At 38.8% G+C, this 18,130-nt stretch overlaps 1 protein-coding gene across 2 annotated transcripts in view; it reads left to right on the top strand.

Annotated features, from left to right (window-relative positions):
• Positions 1 to 5,882: 5,882 nt before the first annotated feature.
• PKIB (cAMP-dependent protein kinase inhibitor beta) overlaps positions 5,883 to 18,130 on the top strand; it is a 35,177-nt gene continuing 22,929 nt past the window's right edge. Inside the window, exons 1-2 of one of the 2 annotated variants that reach the window (XM_083350385.1) lie at positions 5,939 to 6,101; positions 6,401 to 6,477. The gene's annotated coding sequence lies outside the window, so the exon portion shown is untranslated. Of the gene's footprint in view, positions 6,102 to 6,400; positions 6,478 to 18,130 lie in introns of both variants that reach the window. The other variant, XM_083350384.1, reaches the window with a different exon arrangement.

An 18,130-nucleotide genomic window follows, 5' to 3' on the forward strand; every position in this document is an offset into this window, starting at 1 on the left:
TATCAGTTTAAAATATCTTTTCTAACCAAAACATATCTTAATTGCATTTACACTAAATATCCATTTATTCAATCCATATCCTATTTTCGCTTTTTTCAATTTAAATTTCCCATCCATGTTAAAAATATCCTAATCATTTATAATTTTAAAACAAATTATATTTGGGTAACCAAAAGCTTCCCTTTCAAAGTTATTAGCATATTCTTATTTCATTTTTCATAACAAGATATGATATTCTGATACAAATCCTATCTAGTTATAATACTTCTATTTCTAGCAATCTATTCTTAACCATATTGAAACATCTAATTAGTAATATAACATCCCCTTTAATAGGTCAATGCTTCTGTTTCCTTCAGTCTTACTCTAGCTTTCTTCCTTTGCCAACTAACTTTCCAAGACAGTGCATTTGGATCATCAAATAATTCTTCCTCTATTTTTGTGTATGTTATTTGAAACAAGATAAAAAATTTAGTTAAAGTATTTTTGTAAAAACTAGCCCATTGATATTCATTAAACAGCCTCCCTCCTTCTCCATTTCCTCACAGGTCTGTTAACAGCTCTATCTTCCATTCCACCAGCTCTCCTTCCTTATCCTCCAGTATGTTCTGAAATCTTGGTTTGTAGAATGTCTTTTCTATTTCCAATATTATTGTTGTGTTTTCTAAGTCTTCATTTGTCTGAGTCTGGTCATTAGTTTATTCCTTTAGATCCTTAATTTTTGTGTCAGCATTCTCTAGTTTTCCTTCTGTTTTCTGGGTTGTTATTTTCTGAGTCTGTAGATTTAAATTAGAAAATTGTTCTTTTATCTCCTTTGTGTTATTTTTAATCTCATCATGATCTAAAGCAATTCTTTTTTGTATTAATTTCAACATAGAGAAAATTTATTTCTGTGGTTCATCAGTATTTTCTTGCTGGTATGTCAAACTGAGGCTTATGGAGACAGATGTTAAAGATGGTTCTTTACCATTTAGAGCTAAGTATGGAACATCTATTTTATTTTTTTGTAAGTGGCCTTTATAAATTATCCAACCAACTAGCCGTTCTTAAACCTCCCCTAAGCAAATATAAGTAAAATTCATTTTTTTCTGTCCAGTGAGAAATATATCCTTTCTGTCCAGGGAGAAGAAAGATCCATTAAATGTTGTTTATCAATCAAGATTTATAATCAAAAATGGTCCATCATATCAGGCAATAGTGTATGTTTCTTCTACAGGAAAATAGTTCCACAATAGAGTTCTAAAAGTCAGTATTTGTGTTCATAGTTCAGACAGGCCAATTTTAGAGTAGTATTATCATTTCTGCTACACAGATAAGCAGCCCCCATTCTCAGCTGCAATTCTCAAAAATAAAACCTTCCAAGGCCAGCCAAAGTCTTATCTAATTCTGTTCTTCAAGTCAGGTTTCTCTTAGGTATAATAAGTTGTAGTGTCATAATTCACCACTAGATATCATTAACACCATTTTTCAGTTTTTGAATCTGAAACTTATATTGTAAACTTTTCAAGTCTTTTTTTTTAAAAAAGGTCTTAAAAACACTTTTAGTCCCCAAATTTCCAAGTGCTCTCTCTCTCTCTCTCTCTCTCTCTCTCTCTCTCTCTCTCTCTCTCTCTGTGTGTGTGTGTGTGTGTGTAAATTCCAAATTAGTCTTGTAAGTTTCTCCATTTTCCCCAAATAATTAATTCATCACTTTTATTTTCCTGAGGGAATGGGTCCATAATTCCCTTTCCCTCCTCATTGGGGAAAGTGCTTTGGTCAGATTTTCAGGAAGAGGTCTTAAAGTCATAAAGAGAGCTCAGGTCTCACCCACTTTCATCCACGTTGCTGTAAAATTGCTTGTTAGTGCTTGTTGTCTTCCGTTGACAGCAGCTTCTGACTGGCTATGTGAATGTAGCCAGTCTTTCCCCTACCAGTTTGGAGGGCTTCCTTCAATCAAACGGGAGGGCTGCCGCCTCCCACAATCAATGAGGGTTCCCCCTTGCTTGTCACCTCTATAGGGCAACTTTTGACCCTTTTCAGGGTCCCCCAGCACAGCAAAATCAAATGAGAAAGACAGAGCCCCCTCTTCCCGTGTCTCTTTCATTGCAACGTCAAAACCAGAACTCTCTTGGCAAGGTTTTTCAGAAGCGATTTCCCATTGCTTGTTTTCCTAGAGCTGAGAAAGGGTGGCTGGCCCAAGGACACCCAGCTGGGTTGGTGCTTAAGGCAGGGCTAGAACTCACAATCGTCTGGTTTCTAACCTGATGCCTTAAACCAGGGGTGTCAAACTCAATTTCATTGAGGGCCGCGTCAGCATTGAGGTTGCCCTCAGGGGGCCGGGTGGGTATGGCCAGGGTGGGCGTGGCCTACTGGGTGGGTGTGGCTAGAGTGCATATGGCCTACTGGGTGGGCGTGGCCAGCTCTACATCGTTTGCATCAGGGAGCCTGGGCAGGAGTGGGACAGATCTTGAGGGTCTCTGGCAGGAGGAGGGTCTCTGGGCCAGGGCCAAGGCAGTGGGGGCCGTTCCCTCACTGTTTCCAGGATGGCTTCACGGGCCACATGAAACCACTTCGCGGGCCGGATCCGGCCCCCAGGCCTTGTGTTTGACATGTCTGCCTTAAACCACTATACCAAACTAGCTCTCATTTTGTATCAGCAGTCCTACTAAATTATTGTGTTGATAGGGAATGCAGTATAATGCTATATATTTTCAGAGGGATTTAATTTTCAGGTAAGGGTGGATTGCAGCTGTATTCATAACTAATTGAACCTGAATTGAGATCTGAAATATTTTAGAAAAGAAATGGTAATGGATAAATTAATATTACATTTTGAAATCATTATGGATTTCCAAGGTGTTTAAAACAAGGTTGTCTACCTGGAAATAAATTTCAATCTCTATCTATCTTTCTTTTTTTCTCTCTCCCTTTCTCCCTCTCTCCCTCCCTCCCCCTCTCTCTCCTATATACACAAATGCACACAGACACAGACCCACAAATACCTTCACACACAAGTAAATTGTTTTTGGACTCTGAAAAAAGGTTATCTTGTGACTGCCATCTTCCACTACAAATTAAGGAAATGTAGCAAGTTTGCTGAAGAAGAGGAAATTTACTAGAGGAACAGATTATCACACATGCAGTGTGACAAATGCAATGTTTTCAAAACAGAATCATTGTGTCTGATGTGCAGTTTTAATTCAGAGTCGTCACAAAAGATTAAAAGAAGCATGCGCAAACAGGAGCCAAAATATAAAGAGACAAAAGTAACTTCAGTATGAACGACAGGGAAAGGAAGTTTTTCCTATCAGCCAACTTCCACTTTTCTAGCCCTAGGGAAGTGTCCCGTATTTGGTGGGGTTTGCATTCACTTTTTCTATTCATTTTCTTTCAAGGCCCCTTGTGAAAAAAAATACACACTTTCAGACCAATCACAAGCCAAGGAAGTATTCAACAAAATTATCTCTTATTATTCTTTTGCATGACCATACTTTTCACTCTTTTTATTACTTAGAGCAGGACTGATGCCAATTTTGCCAATTCTGGGCCACTGGTGGCTTCTCAGTGGTGTCAATCACAGCTGCCTATTGACAGCTGTGTCCTTTCCCTGCAGCATCAGTGGAAGCCGAAGCTCACTCATTATCCATTGCTCCTTCCCACTTTTCTCCCTACAATGCACTGGCTAGCCTGACAGATCATGGAAGGGAGAAGGTAGGTGAGCTGAAGTAGGAGACAGTGCCCAATGTTCCTTGCATTGTGTCCTGTGGATTGGGCAACTGGCTAACTCTGCCTACATTCACCAAGCCCTGACTCCATGTACAATGAAGAAGAAAAGAGGTGGTTTTCTCTCTGGGAAGTGAAGCTCAGTGGGAAGAGAAGTCGAATCAGAGACTCCAGCACTCAAGTTTCTCGTAACATCTTCCTTTTAGATCAAGAGTCCCCAAACTCTTTAGCTCAACTCATGAAGTTTCAGATGGGTCATCAACCCCCCAAACAGTTATTATATGAATTTTTTAAAATAAATACTATGTTAACTAATAGAACTATGAATAACGATAACACTGAGGCCTGGAATAGTCTCATTGATAATGACCGCTTTGGGGAACATTTCAGGGAATAAAAAAGATCTAGACTTTGAAGGCTGAGGCAAGGGTGAATACGGAGTGGGAGTTCAAAGCATAAGAGCTCCCCATTTTCCCCTCTCCTTTCTGTGGGGAGGGTTTAACAGCAATGAGTTTTGTGGATATCTCAGGCCAAGTCTTTGGTCACTTACTCTGCGGCTACTTGGGTAGCATTTCTTTGCTTGCAAGAACTTTCCCGTCGCCAGAATTAACACTCTTCCAAAGCAAGAAGCAAAATAGCACTGTGCACATTGTATATTGCTCTACTTGGGACTATGGGGTCTGGGTTGGTGGGGGAGCATGGGAACTCATTTCTATGGTGACCATGCCTTCAAGACTAGAGCAGCATCAGTTTGATAGGCAGGCTTACTCAAGCACTGCCCCACAATCCAGTATGTGGTATGACTGGTAGCTAGCTATCAGTCATGAGTTTTGGGATGGAGGCAGATGGCATTCAGTCTCTACAGGCAGTCCTCAATTCACAACCATTTATTTAGCTACCATTTGAAGTTATAATGGTACTGAAAAAAATGACTTGCAAGCAGTCCTTGCACTTACAATCATCGCAGCTTCCCCATAGTTACACGATCAACATTTGGGTGCTTAGCAACCAGCATGCATTTACAGTACAATGATTGCAGTATCCCGGGGTTGTGTATTCACCATTTGTGACCTTCCCAGCCACCTCCCAACAAGCAAATTCAATGGGAGAATCCAGATTCACTTAATGACCCCAGGATTCACTTAGCAACTTCAGTGATACACTTAACAACCATGGCAAAAAAAGGATGCAAAAACAGGTGTTACTTAACAACCACTTTGCTTAGCAGTGGAAATTCTGGTACCCATTGTCGTCAGAAGTCGAGGATACCTGTAGAGCAATGAGATCATGAAAGCCTTAGATGAATTTGTGATGAACAGAGAAGAAGGCCTGCGAGCAAGGTATCAGAATCAGCCTGTGAGGGGGATTTTTTTGACCATATCCTGCAGGCAACTGAGACACCAGGGGAAGAGGGTAGCCCCAAAGTACAACTGTAGAACGCAGTTACTGTGTCATGCTGGGTAACCATCTCAACAGGCATCAACATACCACATGTGTCTCACCTGTAGGAGGTGCGCTCCAACAAAATGCTCCTTTGAAGAGCAGAGCTCTTAAGACTGCCACCAGGGAGCTTCTCTTGCAGCCAGGATGCTGCATGGGACATAGGACTCATTCCCGGCGGGCGTACAGCTGTGGTCTCAAGCAGCTTTTCTGCCACCATACACGTACAGAGCGGTAAAATTGCCAACACTGTACCTACGCCTTCAGAATGTCTGAAGCGAGTCCCGCTGATTTCAGTGGGATTTAGACGTGCGTAACACGGCAAAGAAATTAGTTGGGATTTGTTTTAGTTGGGCTGACGTTTCAGAGATATAAAAGACTGGAGTTGACCTTCCTTCGCGCAATTTGGCCATAACCTATACTTTTGAATTCTCTCTGGAATGGCTCTTTATCCGTTCCCAGATCTCTTCCAGATTCCCCCAATACCGGGAAACAGAGCCGCTTTAGATTTTTTTAAAAAACCCGTTTCTACAAAAAAAAAAAGGGGGGGGGAAGAGGTTCTGAATTCCCTTCCATCTGTCCCGCCGTTTCCCCAGATCTATACCGTACGTAAAAATCCCTTCCTCCTGGGAAGAAGATGGGGAGGCGGGCGGGAGGAGAGAAGCCGGCAGAAAGGTTTTCATCGGATCCACTAAGAAGCCACCGAGCCCGTGCGCCCGCCTCTTTCCCTTCCTCCTCCATCCCTATCGCCAGCTGCCGGTAGGGTATGACCGCCTCCTTCCTGGTTGTTGGTTGCGAGGCTGCCTATCCAGGCGGCGAGCGGTGGACGCTGGAGATCTTGCGGCGCAAAGCGAAAGCGGGTCGGGGAGTGCTGTGGCGGGAGTGCGTCTCGGTGCCGCTGGCGCCGTTCCCTCAGCGTTTGCTTTTTCTTCTTCTTTTTCTTCGGAATCGACAAAGCGGTAAGTCCCGGACGACGGTTTGCCCTCTTAAGGTTGAGGCAAACCCCAAAGTTTTACTTCATAAATTGGGGGGGCGCGGGGGCGGGAGAGGGGGGTGTCGAAGCACCTACGCGAGGGCACCTTGGAGATCTACTTACGCTGCTCCATCTCCGTCCAGTATCTCTTTCTGCTTAAAAGAATAACGCCACACGTAAGCGCCTTTGAAGCGAACTTTACCTTCCCTCCTTGTAAGCTGGAGGACTTTGACTTTTATTATGCCTACCCACTAATAGTACCGGTAGTTGTTGTTTCTGACTCAGGAGGGGACTAACAAGCTGGGAGCTGTCGAAAAGGGTCAACTTTGCCGTCAAAGAATCCCTGAAGAAGCAGAATACAGGTAGTCCTCGAGGTACAACAGTTCTTTTAGTGATAGTTCAAAGTTACAACGGCACTGAAAAATGTGATTTATGACCATTTTTTCAAAGTTACGACCTTTGCAGCATCCCCATCATCACAGCATCCCCATCATCATGTAATCAAAATTCAGATGCTTGGCAACTGGTTCATATTTATGACCGCCACTGTGTCCTAAGGTCAGGTGGATCACCTTTTGTGACCTTCTGACAAGTAAAGTCAATGGGGAAGCCAGGCTGACTTAACAACCGGGTTACTAACTTATCAACTGCAATTTTTCACTTAACAAGTGTGGCAAGAAAAGTCATCAAATGGGGCAAATGTCACTTGACAAGTGTCTCATTTAACAACAGAAATTTTGGACTCAATTGTGGTCGTAAATGAAGAACTACGTGTATCTTTGCCACAATCTGTACACCTACTTTTTGGATGCTGGGTGGGATTGGTGTTCAGTGATCATGCCTCCTGTCTGTGCATACCTGAGTATTGTTAACCTTGGCTAGAAAGAGGGTGTGTTTAAACTAAAGATGTATTCTATCTGGTGGGAACATTTTAATTGCAGGTTAGACACCATCAGGTGTTCATCATATAATTTTTCAAAGGAAACCTGCAAGGAAGGCTGCCTTTCTTTAATGCATTTGTATGAATGTGAACGCATTTGTTCGGGCTAAACCAAACGGTGGCTTGTTTAACTTCAGCATAATGTGCTGTGTGAACCCAGTTATTGTTTACTTAAAACCACAGCTGAGCAAAGATTAGCTTAATGGAATGTGAGATTTTATGGAATGGAGAACTTTGAACTTATGAATTGTGCATAGTTTCGTGCCATCAGAAGCTTTCTGAACTACTGCTTTGGGAATGTAATTATTCACTTTTAGACTGAAAACTTTGCACCAAAATAATAATAATAAATAAATCACAGGGTGGTAGATCAAAATAGAAGATAACGGCTTATTGAAAATCAGCATGTGAGGTTTAATCTATAGAGCTGCAGGCAATTTCTAGTGAATCTAAATCATAAGACCCTGAGCTGTACAAATTTAAGCACCAATCACTGTGCCCCCCCCCATCCCATTTGTTTTCCTCCTATTTTAAAAGTCTCTTGCCTGATGAAGGGTTCTGCTAAAACTGAAAGCTTGCATCTATTTCAGTAGCTCCCAACCTTTTCTTTGCCCCACATTCCTAAGAGATGTTTGATTAATGTTTGCACCCCCTACAAAAGTAATTACGGCTCATCATTAATGAACACAAACCACTCTTTGTTGTATGCCCTAAAATACCATCTTGTACTCTCTGGGGGTACAGGGATCCCAGGCTGTGAAAATTTATTGATCTATTATGAAAATTCAGTTGGCTTAATGAAGGCATTGCCAAGGTGGATTTATGACCTGGATATATTTATAATTTATGGTAAAGGAATAGGACTGTACATGATCAGCAACTCTCTTTTTAATTCTTTTCAGAAGGAGGGACATTTTGCCCCTCAGTATGTACAATGTCACATTTATGGCACCTGAAATAACAAATGTATTATAATACAAGCTGGGATGAGAGACAGTTTATGCCAGAAGACTCAGTTTATTTCACCTGTCTACTGATAATTGGCCACTTGGTTTTCAACTAACTCAGAGTTGCTGAGGGACAGCAGCTAAGGAGTGAGTTGGAGCTACCAGTTAAAACATCTTTCCGTTCATGTCCCAAGCTATTTACTCTTCAGTTCACTCCTCTGATCAACTGATAATGTTCTGCCTTGGAGGGTGGCAGGAATGGCAACGTTTTTTAGATGGGATGTGTTTTATTTCATTTATGTAAACATTGCTAGTAAATTCTAGACCAGAAAATGGGGGAGAGATAATAATAAGGGACAGCAAGGCTGGTGATCAAGGGTTATGCATGTCCCCATTCAAGCTCCCCTAATCCAGGCCTTTAAATATTAAAATCTTTATTTCATTATAATTGTTGTGATAAAAGATGTCATCTAGTGTTTTCCTGTGCATCAGGCAAAATAATGTTTATTTAAAAGAGGTTTTGTTCTGTAATATTTTCCCAGATGAGAATATAGAAAAGCACTAACAGTAGCATTGGTGCTGCTGATATATTCTCAGTTTTCCAGGAAAAATAAAAATTGGCAACTGCCAGTGGGAAATAAGTATGTAATTATTTTAATAAGTTAGGTCTATTCTGAAATAGTTAATATGGGGAGAAGAGCTTTTGTCATAAACACTCCAGGAAAAAAAATCAGCTCCCCTTCCACCCATGGCCAACCCAGTGAAAGGCTAAAATTTGTTGCAACTCTCTAAGGACTTGTTTTATAATTAGCAAAAATGCCTCATGCTCATCACCATTTTGCCTGGAAACTCTTTAATTATCATGCTGGAATGGAAGCCAATTCTATTTATTGGATTGTGTGAGAAATAACAGTTTACTATTGCTGAAAAGCACTTTCTTCTATTTGCCTTTTCTTGTTTATTTTATTCTACCTGTCCCATCTTGAAACCTGGTACTTAATTACTTAATTCTGTAACTGTTAATCATTTGGATATAGAACAGTACCATCTGTTTTCAAAAAGGAAATAAAAAAGCGGTCTGGGTGACTTTGGGCCACACATTCTGTCTAAGCTCAATCCACCTCACAGGATCGTTGTGGGAAAAATAGGAAGAGGAAGGAATGTTAGGTATGTTCACCACCTTGAGTTATTTATAAAAATAGTAAAAGCAGGATATAAATAAATGAATAATGCAGCAATTCAAGAAAAAAATTCTTTAGAAGAATTTTGAAAAACTATAAGACACTTAACTTGAGTGGGGAATCTTAAAACAAATCATCAAAGACTGGATACCTTCAGAAAGTACAGGAACCTGACTCAATAGAAAGGAAAATCCACAAAATAGCCAGGGAGTATATTGGAATTACATATATCTTAGAAAAAAGAATATTTTCCTGAGCAGCTAGAATCTTTAACAGGAATACTGCAACATACTACATATCTCACTTCTAAGTTCCATATGTTTCTGTAGCCAGTTTGTATAAATCTCTTCTGCATGATCAATAGAGGAAAGTAAAATCTCCTTCAACATAAGCTGTCCACTCACTTTTCTTGGCAACAGCTTGAAAGCAAAGAATTTCCTGTGCTTTGTTTATTTACAATAGTAAAATCTTTGTGGGAGGGTCCAATCCACCATAGAAGTAGGATATTTTGTGGATCTCTATTGAGAAACTTCACTTCCTTCTTTTACCCAGGATTATTTGGAGGCCATTACAAATAACGGCCATTTGTGTGCATGTAGTAATCTTGCCAGAGTAACAATACATTGAAATAATTTTCCACAGCTTTTTTCTGTTTATCCATTAATGGTTGGGACATTGGATTGGAGGTTCGAGACCCAAATGCTGTTGTGGAGTGGGGTGAGCTCATGTCCTTTGCTTCAGCTCCTGCCAGGCCCATGAAAGGGGCCCCAACTGGATGTCCTCTGGCAATGATGAACTTTGAACTGTCACTAAACAAACTGTTGTAAGTCAAGGACTACCTGTAGTTAGCAGGATTTTGAGGTGGATTATCCTGAGAGTGACTGGCCCAAAGTCACCCAGCCCATTATTCATGATTAAGGCAGGACTAGAACTTATAGGTTCCTAGTTTCAAGATCAGCACCTTAACCACTATGGCAGCTGGCTCTCCTGATTGGTTGAATTGATCTGAAAAAAATAGATCAATTTTAAATCAATTTGAATGCATTTGAGATGGATAATTGACCCTCAAAGAATTGAGGCAGTCTGAATTTCCATTTAGATTCAGACAACTATCTTATGTGCATGTGCAGGTAGGAAGTGGCTGCAACAAATGATCTAGCTTAAAAATAGTGGGCATTTTTGGCCATCCAAGCCCCATTCCTTTTTCTTTTCCTTACACTTTCTATAAAAAGGTAAGGCTTTTTTTGTCCAGTTGTGCCCACTTTGAAGCCACTGACCATGACTGTGGATGGGATACTCTATGTACTGAAATACTTTTCAGTGTCTGAATCAGATAATTTTAGCAGACTAGACAAATCAAGCAGCCAAAGCTTTCATTAAGTCGACACAAATATTTGCAGAACTAATCACATGTGTATGGCATTATGACTTGTTCAATAAGTTGACTATTGTTGTTTGTAATGCCTTAATGAGCAAATGGGCAATTTTGTTGTACATAAATCATCTGATCTGTTTTCTTCTTCTTTGACTAATTCAATTGCATTGCTGCTCTTGGCTTCTAAAGTGTGGCTTTGGAAACTTGCTGATTCTTTTTTTTTCTTGGGATTTGCTTTAATGGCAGGCAAAACCATTGCATGAAATAATCAAATCCTATTAATAAGCAATGTTTAAAGTAATGTTTTAGCCAAGTTGAGCTGGAAATATCTTGGAAATAGACCAGGAGCACCAAAAAGATTGTTAAGAAGAGTCTTAACAAAGACAAAGCTGAAACAAATTGGGAGTACCTTCAAGGATCACTGTATTTCATGAAACCTCTGTAATGTGGCAGGATTTGTCCATATTAATTATATAAGTATACCTCTTAAATTACTGTTTATATTCTTAAGAAACTGCAAGAATACACTTGAAGGGTAGAAAAGGTTGAAAAGTTCCTCTTGAAGGGTTGTCAGAACAATGATAAACATGGGAGCCAGTTTGGTGTAGTGGTGAAGGTGCTGACCTAGAAATCAGGAACTGTGTGTGAGTTCTAGTCTCGCCTTAGGCCTGAAAGGTAGCTGGGTGATTGGACCAATCATCCTCTCCCAGTCCAACACACTGCACAGGGTTGTTGTTGTGGGGAAATAGGAGGAGGAAGGTGCATTAGAGATGTCTGCCACTTTGAGTTACTTAGAAAGTAATAATGTTGAGATAAAAATCTAAATAAATAAATAAAATAAAATCCAGTAGAATGCCCAGCCTCCCTGGCTTGTCAGTTTAGGTTTGCCAATGCCAGCTGAAACCAATCTTGGGAATTTTTCCTCTCTGCTAAATCTTTGCATTGACTTAATAACCGCTAATTAAAATTAATTGCCAGCAAAGCAAAGCTACCCACATGCAAACACTACTTGACCCTTCTCTGCATATACCAATTTCACATATAGATCCATATAAATTCATGCAAAAAAAACCAACCCATGTGTATGCACACAGATTTATTCTGCTCCATTTGTTTCACCTGAATCATTAAAAAAGAAGGTTCGTATGCTTCTGGATCAACTGCTGCATATTAGAACTGCATATGTTATTCTTGGCTACATTCATAGTAATTTTAATATATTAAGACATCGTTGTGAATTTGGAGGATATAGATTTTAGCTAGAGCTGCAGATGTGTACTATAAAAATCCAGGCAAAGAATGTCAGCAATGGCATAGAGAAAATTCTGCTTCCTTTGGTCATTCTCAGTTGTACTGTCCACATCTGTGTTGACTGAAAGAATGCAACACCAGAAAGTTTGTAGTAGTGGAATATTGGTATCTCTTGCTTGTCAATATCTTTTTTCAAACAAGGAAACAAGGAAGAAGACTTTCAAGCCATATGCTCACTGTTTTGTTCTGTTAATAACATTTTGCTTCCCTCACCCAGTTTTTTCCCAATGTTATATTTATCAATTCTGAGCACATGTTGATCATTTAATATTGATCTGTGTAGTTATACCTTTATTGATTAGTTTAGCAAAAGAAAGAAAATTAAGAAGGTGGGACACAGCAAAGATAAGATGATGAGGCAGCTGCACCGAGAAGGGATGAGAAAAAAAATGGACATGGAGTGAATAGGAATTCTAATAATAAATAAACATTGAGAGCATTTCCTGCTGCAATACCCTTAGAAACTCTACTTTGGAATATTCTGAGCACTTGTAGCAATTGAGTGTTAAATGTCCAGTGAGTACATTTCTTGGCCTTTAGCACTTCCTCTTTCTTTTAGTTGCTTACGTCAGGATGTGTGTTTTCCCTGATGTGAAACTCTTTAGAACTTTTGATTCGGGAAGTGGTATATCTTAGAATAACCTTCAGCCATTTCATAGTCCAGTACAATTGGCAAATATTATTTTCTTTGTTTTCTAGGGAGTGATTTAAAAAAAGAATAAGATCAGCTCTGAGAAAGAGTCCTGTTTCTTATAATTTTGCATTTTGGTCATAATCTATTAGCATATTTACACTCCCCAGGCCAGGAACTGTAGCCCAACTGCTTGGAATTAGATTTAGAGAATGGCTTTTATAATAAAGCTTGACTGAAAAGTCCCACTCATTTGGTTATCTCTAGAAGTGGTCATTTGTCTGCTCATATCTGTACTCTGAACATCTGTGTTGCTATGTATTTTGGGGTGGTTTTTTTGCACTTTTTCATTTCATGGAAAGGTAAAAAAATTGCATGCTTATTGTATGTTATATTATTATTAGTCGATGAGCTCTTAGTACTTATGACAAATTATACATTGTGTATGTTTTTCCCCCAAATAAACAGGACTTAAACATTTGAGATTGTTCTTGCTGTGACAAGTTCATTTAAAGCAGATTAAAATTAACATTAGGTTTCTAAAGTGAAGAAATATTTGTCATCTTCTAGTGTGAACCCAGAATATTATTGACCTGGATCTGATGTATGTTCCGAGGGTTCCTTGATGTTTTCTAACTTGGTTGTTTTCTTGCAGACGTTTCATTACTCAAACTAGGTAACATCATCAGTGTTAGCACTGTTGAGCACCAAGGACCCCTCATTTCAACCATGAGCTACAAATGTTCTCCTTTATTGATGTATATTCTGCATTTTTAGTCATTTATTAGGCATGGCCTCAACAGATAAATAACTTCCTGCTGTTCTTTTCATTAAAATCACAGCTGTGTTTGAACTTTTCATGGAATCCAGCCCAGGTTGTAACAGGACATTGAAAAAACAGGGCTAGAGAGGAAATTCTGAAACCAGAAGTAAATTTCCTGAAAGAGGAAAACACTTAGGAAAGTATTCCATCAAAGAATCTCTATCTTATACCGTAGCTATCACATTTGCTACCATGTGTAGGGTGCAAAAATCCAGTCAAGCCAGCAGCAAAGAATGTTTTCTGTATCTCATTCCAGCTCAAATATGACAACTACATTTGAATCACTGTCTATGGGTTTATACTTTACATAATAATAACATTTACATGTTTCCTGTAAATCCCAGGAGTAGAACTGGAAATAACCAGTTTGTTAGAAGAGCAGAAATTGTAAAACTAGCCAATGTTCCATTCATTCACACAGGGTACAAGTGGAATGATTTAGACCACAATTTTACCAGAGTTTCCACTGCTAAGCAACATGGTTAAATTTTACAACTTTTTCCCCCCTTGGTTGTAAAGCAAATCACTGCTATTGTTAAGTGAATGAAAGCGAATCTAGCTCGCCCCATTGACTATTCATTGGAAGCTGGCTGGGAAAGTTGCAAATGGTGATCACAGGATTCTTGGACACTGTAATCATGGTGAAAACATGGGGGTTGCCAAGTGCCCAAATTTGGATCATATGACTGCGGGGATGTTGTGATGGTTGTAAGTGCAAGGGCCAGTTGTAAGTCACTTCTTTCAGTGCTGTTGCAACTTTGAATGATTGTTAAACAAATGGTTGTAAATCAAGAACTACCTGTAATATACCAGTGGTAATCTAGCAAAGATAAATGAATGAACAAAAAACAGGACTCATAGGCTCTCAGTGTTTGTTACTTTTCTAAAGGGGTTTCAACTTTTCAAACCCTGGCAATAAAAGTAGTTGCTGTTATGGAAAAAATAGGAGGAGGAAGGCGTGTTGGTGTGTTCTCTGCCCTGAGTTATTTTTAAAAATAATAAAGGAGGAATGCAAATAAATATAGATTTGGAATGATTTTGTTTTGTATATAAAGTTAAGAAGCTGTCAACAGTGCCCATTTATTTCTGGTTTCATGGCACCAGTTTGATTTGGTTTGGCTTGGTTTAAAGAAATTAGAAAACACAAATGGTGAGGGGATTATCAATTTTGTCTTCTTTTTGCATGATGGGACTTTTTTTTTAATTCCAGGATCCAGAGGGATTTGGCAACAGGTCTGAATTCCCCTGTGGACTGGTTGGGTCTTCTGGGTAGCTGGTAGTATCAAGCCAATCTTGCAAAGCTAAGTAGGGCTTAGTACATCAATGAGAAACTGCCATTAAATCTCAGGGCTGTAAAATAAATTGGAAGTTTTAACAAAAGCATTCGGAGATAAAAGAGTTTCTGTATTTTTCCAAGAAAACTATATGAGGCATGCTTTTGAAGTTAGCGGGAGCTTACCATGGCTTGACCAAAGTCAACTTTTTATCAGTCAAGAAAAGGAAGGGTCAAAGAGAAAATGAAAGCAGGCCATCATCCGGCAGGTTTTGTGGGAGGCTGGGGAATAAAAATGGACTGGCGTGGAATTTTACACATCGATTGCTCTCTGTTGAAAAGCTTTTCTGACTTTCCTCCTTTAATAGATTTTTATAGATAAAAATATATAGTAGAAAATGTGGGTCTTACAGACAGAAAGCAGTATTGACCAAATCCTTTTATTTTTATGACTAAGGCAACTTCACAGGAAAGTCTTTCCTTAATTTAATAATTCTTATTTCAGCTTCAGTTTTAATTCTCTCCTTTTTAAAGGAAAAAATGGGCTAAAATATGGTAAGATAAAGTTCCTTTCTTTCTCAAATATTCCAGTTCTTATTCTTAAAAATGGGAAGAGGAGATGACAGCCACAATCCAGAATGCAACATCTATGGGGAGACTTTTAATGTTCTTCTCAGCAATCACCTTTCAAATTCGCTTACAGAATTTGAAATGATCTTTTGGGAGGAAGGTGAGGAATATTCCTTGAAAAAAGGTAAAATTGACCACTGATGTATTCAGTTGTTGTTCCAGGCAATGAGGGTATTAAATTTGATTGCTTATTTACCCAAGGGGTGTTCAAAAAGGGGTAGTTAAAAAAAGAACACAACTACTCCATTGAAACCCCACTTTTTTCTTTAACATATCTTATAGTGACAGAATGCAGTGATGAGATGGATCACTACAGGAGTGAGGGAGTGCATTCCAGAAGAGTAAGAGGCAACTTAGCCCAGATATTATATGTGAGGAAAAAGGGTGAAAAGGGTGAAGACAACTCTTCCTTAATACTTCACAGAGTTTATTGTAGATATAGATAGCAGAGTCCTCACTCTGGCAAGATTTTGTCTATGTCAACTCTACAAATGAGCATGGCTGCAGCCATTTTTTCCTACTCATTTTCTGTTGCCATATAGAATGGTGGGGGGGGTTTGCTCAGGTGCTTCGCTAGTCAAAATAATCTTTTGTCCCATGGGAATCAAGGTCATCGGCTGCTCCCAAGACTGCAGGCTGGGCATTACATAAAAAGCCCACCAAGAAGATGTATTGGGGAACGTAGTTGCTTGCATAGTTCTATGGGTGGGATTTTTTAAACTTTGTATTGGGTAATTGTTACTTGTGTATCCAGGCTTGGTTTCACTTTTGAAGTGCCAATACTTTGTAACTAATAAACATGTTATTTGAGGAATTTGCAAGCCTCAGAGTTCTGCATTATTCATCTCTTGTCTGTCGGAACCATGACAGTCTATAGGTATGAAAAAATAAAGCACTCTACTTGGAAGAATTGCTATGTGTCATTCTTGGTTTTGGGCCTAATAGTTATGATGCAATAAAGATAGTCAGTCTGGTGTTATAATTCCCGTAAATTCAAGCCATTGTGGTCTGTGGGAAAATTATAGTCCAACACATCCAGGGATACCAGAATTCCTGGCACAGAGTAACAAATATAACTTTTGTGTCCGATTTTCAGTTATGTTTCTGCACTATGTCAGATTTTATAAAACAATCCTGTCCTAAAAAAATATTGTGATATCTTGCTTGTATTTATTTATTTGTTTATTGTCCTTGTGTGATGGACAAAATCTATTTAAAGCTGTGAAGACTGAAACTGCTTTGTTTTTCTTTCAATTTTCACACTGATTTCACTAACACATATTTTGTGTTATTGTACCTGCTCAAAAAGTGTTCTATATCTGTTCCTTACAGAATTTCTTTCGGTATATTTGTCAATATCCATGATGTTCCATAGTAATTGGACCAAAAGTGACAGTATAGACCAGGGTTGTCAAATTGCCGGCCTGTGGGCCAGTTGCATCATGCAGAGGCCACACCCACCCCAGGTCCGGCAATGAGAAAAAAGTCATGATACATCGCGATACATCACGTGACGTGGTGAGTTTGACACCCGTGGTATAGACCTCTCTGTAAAATGAGAGACCAAAGGATGCTGATGTTGCTTCATTGTCAAAAATCAGTAACATTTTCAACCCATGTGATATCTCTAAAGTAGTGAGATTTATAAAATAAATATCTTAAGCTAGTGGTGTTTTGGTTTCCTAATTTGGGGGTTAAAAACTGTCACTGTTTTCTTTATAAATATGAGTAATTGAATCTTAACTTTATTAAAAAAGAAGATAGAAGCTGGAATGCTTAAACTTCTAGTTTAACTATTGCATTGTTTCTGCATATTTTTAAAAAACTATCTTCATTATAAGCATGAACCATGATTTTGTTAACTGTAATTTACCACAGTGACATAATTGTGAGCTACTGCGATGTATAACTGGATCAGTCCAGCAACAGAATTCACCCATTATGATAAAACAGGGCTTGTATACCATAATATGGTATGGATGCCACAACTGGCCTAATTCAAACAATAAAATAATCTCTCTCTAGTTCACTATGGAATAGAAAAGAGTTATTTTTTTTCAATAAGCTTCTATAAAGGCAATCATTCATTTTATTTTTTTGTGGAGAGATATTCACAAAAATGTATGAATCTGCATAAATATAATATGTCATACATATGGGTCCCTGTATTTGTATATTTTGAAAAGGCCTCGTCCTGATGTTGCATGCTTCTTTAAAATATCAGCCAGATGATTTTGTACTCTGAGAATAACAAAAATTAAAAAATTCAGCAACACCAGCATTTTTGTTCTTTGCTCTTAAAACACCATCTTTAAATGGCTTCCCAGCAGCTGGAGAATGCCTCTGAAAGCTTCTGTTTAATGGAGACTCGGGAGGAGATATATGTTCTCTGCTAATCTGTTATTAGGATTTATTTAAGTCTGTCTGGAAGATGGATTGTGTCTATTACTGATCTGGCCCTACTTATGTAAATGGGTGGAAAGCTCTTCTCTGTTTGCAAATTAGCTAGAAGTTGTGTCTGTGCTTATGAAAATGCATATGGTCTCTGAGACATTATATAAAAATCCATAATTAAGGAAGGCAATTATATTTGCCTCTCAAGGGTTAAGAATTTTCGGTGATTGAATATTTGCTTTGAAGGAAGTTAAAAGCTTAAAAGGAATTGAAGATACTGTAAATGCATGTATATCTGTATCTTGAACAAACAGTGACTTTCTTTGTTGGCGGAATGTTATGAATTATTTCCATTTTTTCCTTTAAAGGTAGATATCAGGTGCCTTTGTTCTACTCATTTCATTTTGTGATGGGATTTGCACCTTGCACTTAGCCATCCTATGGCTTGTTTGGTTTTAGATTAGGGAGCTTTGTAAACCTAGGGTTAATCATCCAAACTAAGTGCCAAGG

Source organism: Vipera ursinii (genome assembly GCF_947247035.1).
Source record: "Vipera ursinii genome assembly, chromosome: 1".
NCBI lineage: Eukaryota > Metazoa > Chordata > Lepidosauria > Squamata > Viperidae > Vipera > Vipera ursinii.